The sequence below is a fragment of the Mesocricetus auratus genome, unplaced genomic scaffold (genome assembly GCF_017639785.1).
Source record: "Mesocricetus auratus isolate SY011 unplaced genomic scaffold, BCM_Maur_2.0 Super-Scaffold_100038, whole genome shotgun sequence".
In the NCBI taxonomy this organism is placed as follows: domain Eukaryota; kingdom Metazoa; phylum Chordata; class Mammalia; order Rodentia; family Cricetidae; genus Mesocricetus; species Mesocricetus auratus.
The window spans coordinates 1,841,252-1,854,745 of NW_024429216.1; positions in this window are offsets into that span (position 1 = coordinate 1,841,252).

Genomic DNA, 13,494 nt, shown 5'->3' on the forward strand with positions numbered 1-13,494 from the left:
ACGATACGTGGAAGAATCCAAATTGTTTTCTTTATGAATTTGTTTCTCTCGGTTTTGGGATAGTTATTACTAATAGTTCCCAAAAAGTCACTGCAAGCTATTTGCCAATACTTATTATTCTTCCATAAGGAGCAAATTTCATCATTCGTTAAAGGTACATAATTTCAGCTGAGTCTTTCCCAGTCAGTTGACGAAGCCTTAACTCACCTTTAAATATCAAATCGGAGATGTTTTCTATATATGTTTTCAATTTTTTATTCTGTTTATGTGGCAGAAATAACCATTCTAGTATGATGTCTTCCCTCTGCATTAATATTCCTGGGGGGTATTCTCTAGATGGTAAAATAACCAGAATACAGTCCAGTTTTGGATACACACGGTCCGCATGTGCTTCTAATATTCTCTTTTCTACCCATTCTAATTCTTTTCCAGCCTCAGCTGATAGTATTCATGGGCTGTTTAGGTTTTTTCTCCTTTTAAAGCCATTTTCAGGTGTTTTAAATCACACCCTTCTACACTGATAATTGTCTGTAATTGAGAGATTTCTCCTAATAGTTTTTAAAGATCGTTAAGTGTCTGGTAACGATCTCTTCTGATCTGTACTTTCTGCGGCCTAATTTTCTGAGCGTCTATTTTATAACCAAAATAGTTAATAGAATCTCCTCTTTGTATTTTTTCTGGGGCAATCTGTAATCCCCAGTGAGGCAAAGTTTCCTTTACTGCTTCAAACACCTTTTCTAAAGTATCCTTATTTGAATCAGACAGTAATATGTCATCCATATAATATATTAACGAATGTGGAAAATTTTTACGAATTATTTCTACAGGTTTATGCACAAAATATTGATACAAAGTTGGGCTATTTAACATCCCTTGAGGCAGTACTTTCCATTGGAATCACTGTACCGGTTGGGAATTATTATAGGTAGGTACCGTGAAGGCAAACTTTTCTCTGTCGTTGTCTCGTAATGGTATGGTGAAGAAGCAATCTTTAAATCTATAACTATAATTGGCCAATCCTTAGGAATTAGAGAAGGTAGTGGCATCCCAGGTCGTAGAGATCCCATAGGCTGAATTACCTTGTTGATGGCTCTAAGATAAGTAACCATTCTCCACTTACCATACTTCTTGACGACAAAAACTGGTGAATTTCATGCACTAGTTGATTCCTCAATATGTCCAGCATCTAGCTGTTCCTGAACTAACTTCTCCAAAGGCTCAAACTTCTCAGATGTCATAGGCCATTGACCTACCCAGACAGGTTCATCAGTTAGCTATTTTAAGAGGAGAGCTTTCGGTTGCTCTGTAGGTTTGACATTAGCATCCTGTTTTTGTATAGCCTGTATGTTTGGCATCTGCTTTCTGTAATGCCTTACAACATTTCTTCTGCCATCTAAATTTTGTCTATGATTCATATCTGGTACAGGAGGAATGTTAATTTGGGTATTCCATTGCTGTAATAAATCACGACCCCAAAGATTCATAGCAATATCTGCAACAAATGGTCTCAAACTTCCTCTCTTCCCTTCTGATCCAATACATTCTATCCATCTGACACTTTGTTTCACATGAGATAAGGTCCTGATTCCTAGAAATTGAACATTTACATCTTTAGAGGGCCAACCTACCGGAGAGTTTTTCTAGGTTATTGTTGTTACATCTTCTCCACTGTCTAAGACCCCATAAAATAATTTATTATTCATTTTTACAACTAATTTGTGTCTACGATCTTGTACAGGAGTTTGCCAGAATATACGTTTTTTGTTTCCTCCAGTATCAACTAGCTCCTCCTCAATAACTAATCTGTTATCCACAGTGCCATTAGTCTTTACAATAGGCTGGGGATTTTCTAATTGTCCTGAGAGAGGCTGTCCTCCACTGTTACGGGGAAAGATCGAATCACCCTTGATCTTTGGGCTTCTAAGGGGAGGCCCCTGGTCGCATTTCCCGACAGCAAAGGCTTACCTTGTCTGTCTGTGGTTGGCCAACATTCTTTGGTCCAGTGTCTGTCTTTTCTGCACCTCTTGCAGAGACCAGGAGGCTGAGGTCTTCTGTGTAAAGTATTTCTGTTAGAAGCATTATTTCTGGAAATGCTTTGTCTACAATTCCTACTCAAATGTCCTATTTTACCACAATTAAAACATCTAAGGTTTAGATGTCTTTTGAAACTTCTGAAGATTGCTTCCCCACCCAATTTGGTATCTCCTCTTGGACAGGCCATTTTTCATCCTGATTCCTTTAGAAATAGCTTCCCCTATCCAGGTTTCTGCCTCTTGATTGTCATACTCAACATTAGTTGTATATAAGACCCATTCCTCCAATGGTGCTGATCTGATCTTTAAAGGCCACAGTATGTGTTTGTAATGTGGGTTTGCATTCTCATAAGCCAAAGATTCTGTAAGAAGTCGCCAAGTATTAGGATCAGTTATTTGTAAATCTACTGCTCTGGATAGTCTTTATAAGAATTCAGAGAATCTTTCTCTCAGACCCTGTATCACTTTTGAATGTGATTTAACTCTTTCCCCTGGTTCACGAACCTCATCCAAAGCATTTAGTGCTGCTGTTTTGCATAAATCAAATGTATGCTCATCATAACCAGCTTGGACTTGTTGGTCAGAAAATTGCTTCTCCCCAATAATCTTACTTTCAGAAGCTTCAAAGCCATCCTTCAAACCTTGATGTTCAAGGGCCTTGGCTTCCTGTCTCCACAAAGCTTTCCACTGTATTTGGGAAGACTGGTCCAGCACTGCAGACATTAAATCATGCCAATCTGAGGGAGTTATTTTATTAGTAGTAGCCCATGTGTTTAGTAAATGTTTTACATAAGGGCTGTAGACCCCAAAAGACATTATCGCTTGCTTTATAGCTTTCATTTCTTTCATGGGAACAGGTTCCCATTTATGTGTAGTGGAACTAGTTTGGTTCCTCTGCCATGCTGGCTTTTCTACCATGGTTACTGTGAAGGCCACCTTAGGATGTCTAGTAGCCATATTTCGCTTATTTCCTGGTAGTCTAGCATCTGCTGACTCAACATATGATGTTTCAGATGATGTATCTTCTAAAGATTGAAATTTTGCAACCATGTCATCTTTTAGGTCTTGGATTTCCTGTATTAAAAATTGTTTCAAGTCCTTGGACTGTTCATTGAGGTCTTGGATTTCCTGCATTAAAAATTGTTGTAAGTCTTTGGACTATTTAGTTAAATGTGATACCAAGCTTTTCATACCATTCTCCTTAAAAACTCCAAAGGCATCTATTTTTCCTTCCAGAAAACACATTCGGTCTGCTCAATAGTCATTATTGTCAGACATAGATTGAATTGACCCTGCTAATTTTGAAAATTCCTCCTGGCTACACTCCAATTTAGCCATAAATGTAGTGGACATTGAATTGAATGTGTCTCGAAGGTTGTCCTGATCAAATTTAACTAAATCCCCTTGTTCCTGAATTTTTTACTCTAATTTTTGGATTGACTCTGCTAATTTGGAAAGTTCCACCTGGTTAGACTCAATTTTAGCCATAAATGCAGTAGACATTGAATTAAATGTGCTTCGAAGTTTGTGCTGATCAAATTCCAAATTATCTGTTTTGGTAACTAAATCCCATTGTACATGAATTTTTGACTCTAATTTTTGAATTGACTCTGCTAATTTGGAAAGTTCCAACTGGTTATACTCAATCTTAGCCATAAATGTAGTAGACAGTGAATTAAATGTGCCTCGAGTATTGTCCTGATCAAATTCCAAATTATCTGTTTTGGTAACTAGATCTCCTTGTACCTGAATTTTTTACTCTAATTTTTGAATAATATGTTTCTTCCATGTGATTACATGTATTAACACAATAATCACAAGCATGTCACACATGTACATATGAAAAATATCATAATTGCCTTTTACTGCATAATCCATCACATTGGTAACAAAATCTCTAAAATCCTGCAATGCTAAATTACCTGCCATGATATAATTAGATGTTCTTACCACCAATTGGTGATTCCTAAATTGGAAATATCACCTCTTGTTTTGACTCAGATTAAAATACCTGTAGTTACTGCTTTTGTCCAGCCGATGGAGCGGGTATACTGCCAAACACTGCCTCTCTGTGAAAAATCGGATGCTTCCCAAGGAACCTGTGAAAACATAGCAAACAGATTTGGGAACAAAGAGGAGTTGTGGAAGTTGGGGGATTCGCTGCACTGCAGTGGAGCTCGCAGTAGCTTTAGTAGCTGCTAAGCCAGTGGAAGGGAGAAGTGGGTGAACACAGGTTGGGTTGCTGATGGCTGGGAGTGTATGCGGGTGGCCATGGCAGAAAACAAACCAGAGGTGGGCAGCGGGCAGCTGGTGTTGCAGCTTGTGGCAGCTTGGAGGGTGGGTCTTGCAGGTGGCTGGTGTTGCTGCTTGTGGTGGCAGAGGTGTGGGGTCGTGGTGAAAGACCCCTACCCAGGACCCCCTAGGAAAAGAAAAGCAAGGCTAGGCCGTTGCCTAATGAAAAAAACCCAGACCAGTTGCCTCGCCCAGCTGGCAGGATGTCAAACAGGATCTGTGGTCACCAGAGCAGTCATGGGACCCGGATAATAATTGCTGAAGCGTGCCCGGGTCTTTCATGAGGTAATACCATGAAACTTAGTCCGTGGGAACTACCCCTGCCCCCAAGACAAGCCAATGAAATGCCTGTTGCTATGCTGATACTTATGTAACCATTAAAACTCTACAAATATTGTGCTCCCTGCAAGCCCGGTATGCTCTGCACCCATGTTGCAGTAGCATCCACAGGCGCCTCTGTACTCAATAAATAACCTCTTGCATTTGCAGCCAGTGGTCTGGCCCCAGTTCTTGGGCAGAGGGTTCGCTTCAGTGCCCACGTGCTTTGATGCCGAGGTCTTTCAGTGGGTGGGATCTGGGGTGGCAGCAGAAGACATGAGGTGGGCAGGGCCAGCTGAGGTAGCATTGTCCTGCTCTTGCAGATAAAATGGCTGAGTTTTCGGAGGGATAGGATTTGAATGGAATTCGGGAGCTAGAGCACACAATGCTCCCCCCCCCCCCCGATCCCAAGGTGCAGCAGCCCGCTGGATGGCTGAAATGCGGATTAGCACTCACCTTGGGATGCGGAGCCAAGCGGCCACTGGCCACAGAGGCATGGGCTTCCAATCCACTCAGCTGCCACCAGATATAGATGATAGTCAATGCTATCAGAAAACAATATATTTATTTACCAAAGAGAGAGATTCGCTTCGCACAAGCTAGGAGTTAGAAGCATGGCTGGCTTCCAAGAGAAAGAGAGGGTCCTTTTCCTTTCACTTCCTTTTATATCTACCTGTGCTAATTTACTTGTCTCCACCCTCATGGGCGGATAGCTTTGTGGGGTTCACTCCTACACAGTGGTCTGCCTGCATGTGTCTCTGCAGGCCAGAAGAGGGCACCAGATCTCATTACAGGTCTTCGTGAGCCACCATGTGGTGGCTTGGAATTTAACTAAAGGATCTCTTGAAGAAGAGGAGTATCTGAGCTCTTGTGTAAAGATATTACCTTGGCTGTTAATGGCTGTGTTTTTATGCTGGGGTCTAGGCATCTGGGATTTAGAAGACTATATGTCAAACTACTGACTTCTGAATATGTCTTATTGGGTGTGTGTCTTCTTCCTTGGTTTCTGGGTCCTCTCTGGATATTTGGCAAGTATGATGTCTGTGTGTTACCTGGTAGAAAATTGTCTATGATCCTGATATGTGTGTGATAGGGGTGTCCTTTTGTATATATATATTTCACTTATTTGTTGATGAATCACACACTATTTGGCCAAGAGCCAGTAGAAGTAGGAAGATAGGCAGGGATAGGAAATGAGAATTGTGGAAAACGTAGGCAGAGTGAGCCCACCGTAATAAGACAATATGTAGCTCACAAAGGCATAACAGTAGGCCAAGGCCACATGGAAATGCATAGATTAATAGAAATGGATTAATTATTAAGACAGAGATAGCCGGAAAGAAGCCATAGCCAATAGCCAGAAGTTTAATAACTGATATAGCATTCCTGTGCTTACTTGGGGATAAGCGGCAGGGGAATATCACTGAACAAGAAAACCACCATTAACAAGTGTGGACACTGAGGGCCCCAAATGAAAAATATTTCTGGGTATTGGGAGCTGATACTTGGGAATAGAGAATATCTGGATGTCTGAAGGACTCCACAGGAGGGGAAGAACAGTGTGTTCAATCAGCATCTGTTTATATCTCCTTGGAATGGGAGTTGTTAGCAAATAGAGATTCCCCAGTTTCTCTGCTGCTGCTCTGGGGATAAGACTGGGGGATTGTCTGTAGAGGAACAGAAAAGATATTCTGTTCTCTTTTCTGTTCTACACAAAACCTGTGGTTATCAAGGGGTGTTGGAGATTGGGATACTGGGATGAGTTGCTGTAAATTAGGCTGAAGGAGAAGATCTTTGTGATCTGTTGGGGATGGGGTCAAAGTAGAAAGACTGACCTCAACAGGTAATCTGCTATAGAGTTGGGGATGAGACTTATCATTTTTCTTATATACAACATTGGGAGTTTGGTTTTGGTTTTTACCCTTGTTCTTGCCTCTTGAAGTATTAAACATAATTTTGAATTTTATAGGATCCCAAAGTTGGGAGATTTCAAGTTTTTGAAAGAGATTAGGGGCCTGCATGGTGCCACTGGGCCCAGTCAGATAGAGGACACCCATAGGCCTACCTGGTGCTGCTAGGCTCAGGCAGGTGGCATGTTGTACCTAAAATCTGAAACTCCAAATCACCAAAAGACCCATTCCAACACATAAGTAAAGAGTCCTTTATTGTTAATGAGTTAACAGTTTTAACTCTGACAGTATTCTGTTCTTCACAGCACATAGAATGGGAAGTACACCCAAGGCAATTTATCCTCAGGAACAAGGGGGGTCTCTAGGGATACTCAACAGTCTCAGGATTGGTGTGCATCTGGGCTTGGGCAACCTGTCCTGTGTTGATTGCTCAACTCTTTGTTTTGGGCTATAGGCCTTCCCAGGGCATTTGCTTTGCTCTGCACATCACTGTTTGTCATTTTTACTGTAAAGCACCATAAAGATTGTCCAGACCTGCCACTTAACTTCTGATTGGTTCCTTGTCATGTGGAGGGTGTCTTACCTTCTAGTTAGGCAAGGTTAGGAAGCTCAGGAAATTTTGCTGTGTCAGGGGCCTTTGTTTTGCTGGGTCTTTTCTGTACCTTATCATGGCTGCTAAAGCAGTGGTCCAGGTGAGGTTCTGGTCACTTCAGGCAGAAAGTCATTGCCTGCCCAGGTGGATGAGAAATATCCATAGGCCTATCAGGCACTGCTGGGATCAGGCAAGTAGAAAACTGCTCACCCAAACCTGCTGGCCTCAAACAGGTACAGGACACCCACAGGCCCACCTTTTTCCATTGGGCTCTGATGGGTGAGAACTATCTGTTACCCAGTTCTGCTAGGCCAAGGATAGTAGATGGCACCTGCAGGCCAACCTTGTAGGGGTGAGCCCACAAAACTCTCCACGCCCAAAAGGGTGGGGATAGGGAGATTAGCACAGGTGGAATATTTAAGGATAGAAAAATAAATGGGCTCTCTCTCTCTTGGAAGCCTGACACGTTTCTGATCTCCCAGGTTGTGTGTGTTTTTTCATGTTAATAAAAATATTTGATTCCACATTGTATTGGTTCCTGAACAGCTAATGTTAAGAGAGAAAGCCTATGCCTTCAAAGAGGTAGGAGCCTCTACCTGCTCAGCCTGGCGGGTGTCTTCCCTTATCCCAGGAGACCACGTGCAGGTGCTCCCAAATCCCGTTTGGCTCTGCTGCTTTGCTTACCTTCTCCACAGCCCGCTGGAATGCTGCTGCCTACCTAGCATACTGCACTATGGCCTTGACAAAGAAAGTCAGCCCTTGGAAGGCATTATGCCTCACACCCTGTGCAGAACGGCTGTTTGGGGACCTGTTTGTGCTGTGGGCCATCAGGTGAGTGCTGACCTGCCTCTATTGATTTCGGCCCCCCTCCCCCCGTGTGTTAGCTTTCTGCCATCTGGCAGCAGCTTCCTTTGTCCTGGGAGAGAAAGCTCAGGGCTCCCAAAATTCCATTTTGTCTCTGCCTCTGTGCTTGTTTTACACACGAGCTGCTGCAATGTGGCCGGGTCTTCTAAGAGCAGGACTGCAGGCACCCTGTTGGCTCATTCGCACACTGTGCACGTACCTGCCTCCCTTGCTGGCAGAACGGAAATTCAGTCTGTGGGGAGCAGCTGTTTCAAGAGGCACTTGTGCCACAATACCTTTAGGTGATCCCGCTATAGGCACCAACGGGCAAAATGTGCCCCCCCCCCAGCCATCAGCGACCCCAACCACTGCAGCGTTTGCCTGCTTCTTCCTCCAGCAAATTTCTTCCACTACAGTGCAGCCACCACAATCCACTGATGCCTGCTGAGTTCCCTTGTGTTGAGAGCAGCACCACTGACCAGCGCAGAAGTCAGTGGAGGATGAGTGGTGGCCTTTCGCCCACCCACTGTTGCCGCTTCTCAAGTGCTCATCAGATCGCATGGAGCCATCCTGCCCTGCTGCAGCTCCTCCTCAGGACAAGTAACTCTCCTAGGTTCCACACCATGCAACCACTTTCGCAGAGGCTGAAGTCCTTGCAGCAGCTGCTGCTACAGGCTGGATTCAAGGTCCTAGTGTCTGCCATCAAAGCCCAGACCCAGAGCTCATAGGTTTTCATGACTATTTTGTAGCAACGTGTCTCTCAATCTCCTCAGGTCTTCTCCTTCCCAAATAACCGTGTTTGGCGCTACACCTGCGAAATCTGCTGGCCAAGCATGGTAACTATAGGTACATTTGTTTTCATAGACAAAATCCAGCTAGAGGTGATTTTTCCAATTCAGGAATTAATTGGTGATAAGAAAATCTAATCACAACATGGCAGGTAAATTAACACTACAGCATGCTAGATATCTCATTACCAATGTCATGGGTTATGCATTAAAAGACAATTATGATATATTTCAAATGTATTTGTGTCTCATGCTTGCAATTAGTGTAATAATGCATGTAATCACATGGAAGAAGCTTGGCAATCTGACAGATAATAGACAAAGTGTACAAATGATTCAAAAATAGAGTAAAAGAATCAAGAAAAGGGGGATACTTTGGAACTTTATCAGAAAAACCTTAGAGACACAATTCAGTGTCCACTACGTTTATGGATAAGATAGAGTCCAGCCAGGAGGAATTTACGAAATTAGCAGGGATTAGCAGAGAATTAGCAGACACTCCATGTCTGAAGACAATGGACATCTAGCCGACTTGATAATTTTTCTTGAGGGCAAAATAGATGCCTTTAGAGCCTCTAGGGATGATGATATGAAAAGCTTGGAATCAAGATTGACTGAACAGTTCAAGGGGAGTATTAAATCATTGGAACAATTTTTGATACAGGATATCCAAGCCCTCAGAGATGACATTGTCACAAAATTGCAATCTTTAGAAGATTAACCATCTGAAACATCAGACAGTGAGGCACTAGTCACTAGGTTACCAGAAAATGAAAGAGGCATAGCTACTAGATGTCCAGAAAAACTTCCTAAAATGGCCTTTCAAGTAACTGTGACAGAAAGGACAGCATCACAGAGGACTCAAACTGGAGATTTCAGAGGAAGTTGTTTCCACAAGGAATGTTAAATAGCTTCACCTTGTGCCAGTATTTTCTGTGTAAACCTATGGAAATAATTTGTAAACAATTTCCACAATCATTAATACATCATTATATGGACGGCATATTACTGTCTGATTCAAACAAATGTACTTTGGAAAAGATGTTTGATGCAGTAAAGGAAACTTTGCCTTGCTGGAGATTACAACTTGCCCAAGAAAAAAATACAAAGAGGAGATTCTATTAATTATTTTTATTATAAAATAGACTCACAGAAAATTAGACTGCAAAAAGTACAGAGCAGCAGAGATCCTTACCAGACTCTTAATGATCTTCAAAATATACTAGGAGTAATCTCTCAACTACAGACAATTGTCAGAGTAGAAGGGCATGATTTAAAACACATGAACAGGTCCTTAAGAGGAAATAAAGTCTTAAATAGTTCAGGAATACTATCAGCTGAGGCTGAAAAAAATATTAGAAGTGGAAAAGAGAATATTAGAAGCACATGTGGAAAAAGAGATCAGCCCCTCCAAGACCCCAACCCAGCGAGCCCAGCTTCAGGTGAGATTGGGTCTCTGGCTGGGACCACCCGCCCATCACCCATCCCCCTCCATCTTCGGGGCCGCTCCCGGCTTCCAGAAGAGCCGCCCACACAGGAAAGAGATCAGCCCCTCCAAGACCCCAACCCCAGCGAGGCCAGCTTCAGCTTCAGCTGCAGTAAGGAAGGAGACCAGTGGAAACAGAAAGCCCCCACCAGCACCCACTGGAAGAAGAGATGGGAAGAAGACAGAATAAGAGATCACTCAGCAATAGAAACACCAACATGACCCCACCAGAATCCAGGGATCCAACACCAGCAAGACCTGAAAAGCACTACATAGATGAAGAAGAGGAGACAGACCTTAAAAATTATTTCATGAAGATGATGGAGAGCCTCAAAGAAGAAACGAGGAAATCCCTTAAAGAAATAGAAGAAAAAACAAACAAAAAATCCATGAAATGGGGGAAAAATTCAAGAAATAAACAAATCTCTCAAAGAATCTAAAGAGCACCAAGAAAAAACAACCAAGAAAATTAAGGAAACAGCTCAAACAGTTGAAGGATTGAAAGCTGAAATAGAAACGATAAAGAAAACACAGAATGAAGGGATGCTGGAAATAGAAAAGCTCGGTAAACGGTCTGGAATTACAGATGCAAGCATCACCAATAGAATACAAGAGATAGAAGAGAGAATCTCAGGTGTTGAAGACTCATTAGAGGACATAGCATTGTCAACCAAAGAAAATCTCAAAACCAACAAATCCTTAACACAAAATATTCAGGAAATATGGGACACCGTGAAGAAGCCAAACCTGAGAATAATAGGTATAGAAGAAGGTGAAGAACTTCAACTTAAAGGTACAGAAAACATATTCAACAAAATCATAGAAGAAAACTTCCCTAACCTAAAGAAAGATATGCCTATGAAAGTACAAGAATCTTACAGAACACCAAATAGGCTTGACCAGAAAAAGAAGTCACCTTGCCATATAATAATCAAAACATCAAACCTACAGAGCAAAGAGAAAATATTAAGAGCAGCTAAAGAAAAAGGCCAAGTAACATATAAAGGCAGACCTATCCGAATTACACCTGACTTCTCAATGGAAACGATGAAAGCCAGAAGATCCTGGTCAGATGTCCTACAAACGCTAAGGGAACAAGGATGCCAGCCCAGACTACTATATCCAGCAAAGCTCTCAATTACCATAGATGGAGAAAACAAAATATTCCATGACAAAGCCAGATTTAAACAATACGTATCCATGAATCCAGCTCTACAGAAAATGCTAGAAGGAAAACCTAGAGCCAAGGAAGATAACTACATTCACAAAGACACAGGCAATATAGAATCATACTTTACAAAACACTAAAAGAAAAAGGGAGGAGAAACTACACAAAATAACTTCACTAACAATAAATCAAGCGCAAACAAGGATCACCAATCAATGGTCATTAATATCCCTCAATGTCAATGGCCTCAACTTACCTATAAAAAGACACAGACTAGCAGAATGGATACGAAGACAGAACCCTTCCTTCTGCTGCATACAAGAAACACATCTCAACACCAAAGACAGACGTTATCTCAGAGTAAAGGGCTGGGAAAAGATCTTCCAATCAAACGGCCCCAAGAAACAAGCGGGCATAGCAATCCTAATATCTAACAAATTAGGCTTCAAATTAAAATCAATCAAAAGAGATGAAGAAGGGCACTTCATATTCATCAAAGGAAAAATACATCAAGACGAAGTCTCGATTTTAAATATCTACGCCCCAAATACAAAGGCACCTACATTTGTGAAAGAAACATTACTAAAGCTCAAAATGCACATAAAATCTCACACACTAATAGTAGTAGACTTCAACACTCCGCTCTCACCGCTAGATAGGACCTCCAGACAGAAACTTAACAAAGAAACAAAAGAATTAATAGAAGTTATGACCCAACTGGGTTTAACAGACATCTATAGAACATTCCACCCAAATACAAAGGGATATACCTTCTTCTCGGCACCACATGGAACCTTCTCTAAAATTGACCACATAATAGGAAACATAGCAAATCTCCACAGATACAAAAAAATTGGAATAACCCCCTGCATCTTATCAGACCACCATGCATTAACATTAGAATTCAACAATAACAAAAATCGCAGAAACCCTACAAACTCATGGAGATTGAACAATGCACAATTGCACCATCCCTGGGTAAAGGAACAAATAAAAAAAGAAATTAAAGACTTCCTCGATTTCAATGAGAATGAAGACACAACATACACAAACTTATGGGACACTTTGAAAGCAGTGCTGAGAGGAAAGTTTATAGCACTAAGTGCCCACATGAAAAAACTGGAGAACAGTCATACTAGAGAATTAATAGCACAGCTGAATGTTCTAGAACAAAAAGAAGCAAACTCCCCCAGGAGGAGCAGACGCCAGGAAATAATCAAATTGAGGGCTGAAATCAATCAAGTAGAAACCAGGAAAACATTGAGAAGAATGAATGAAACAAAGAGTTGGTTCTTTGAGAAAATCAACAAAATAGACAAACCTCTGTCCAAACTAACCAAAAGACAGAGAGAGAACATGCTAATTAACAAAATCAGGGATGGGAAAGGGGACATAACAACGGACCCTGAGGAAATCAAGAGAATCATCAGGGCATACTTTGAAAATCTGTACTCCACAAAATTTGAAAATTTAAAGGAAATGGACAATTTCCTGGATAGATATCACTTGCCAAAACTAAATCAAGAACAGATAAATAATCTAAACACCTATAACCCCTAATGAAATAGAAGCAGTCATCAAAAGTCTCCCAAACAAAAAAAGCCCAGGCCCAGATGGCTTCAGTGCAGAATTCTACCAGAAATTCAAAGAAGAGCTCATTCCAATACTCGTCAAAGTATTCCACACTATAGAAGCAGGAGGCTCACTGCCAAACTCTTTCTACGAGGCTACAATTACCTTGATACCCAAGCCACACAAAGACACAACTAAGAAAGAGAACTATAGAACAATTTCCCTCATGAACATTGATGCAAAAATACTCAATAAAATACTTGCAAACCGGATTCAAGAACACATCAGAAAAATCATCCACCATGATCAAGTAGGCTTCATTCCAGGAATGCAGGGATGGTTCAACATTAGAAAATCTATCACTGTAATCCACCATATTAACAATCTGCGAAAGAAAAAGCACATGATCATCTCACTAGATGCTGAAAAAGCCTTTGACAAAATCCAGCACCCCTTCATGATAAAGGTCCTAGAGAGATCAGGGATAACAGG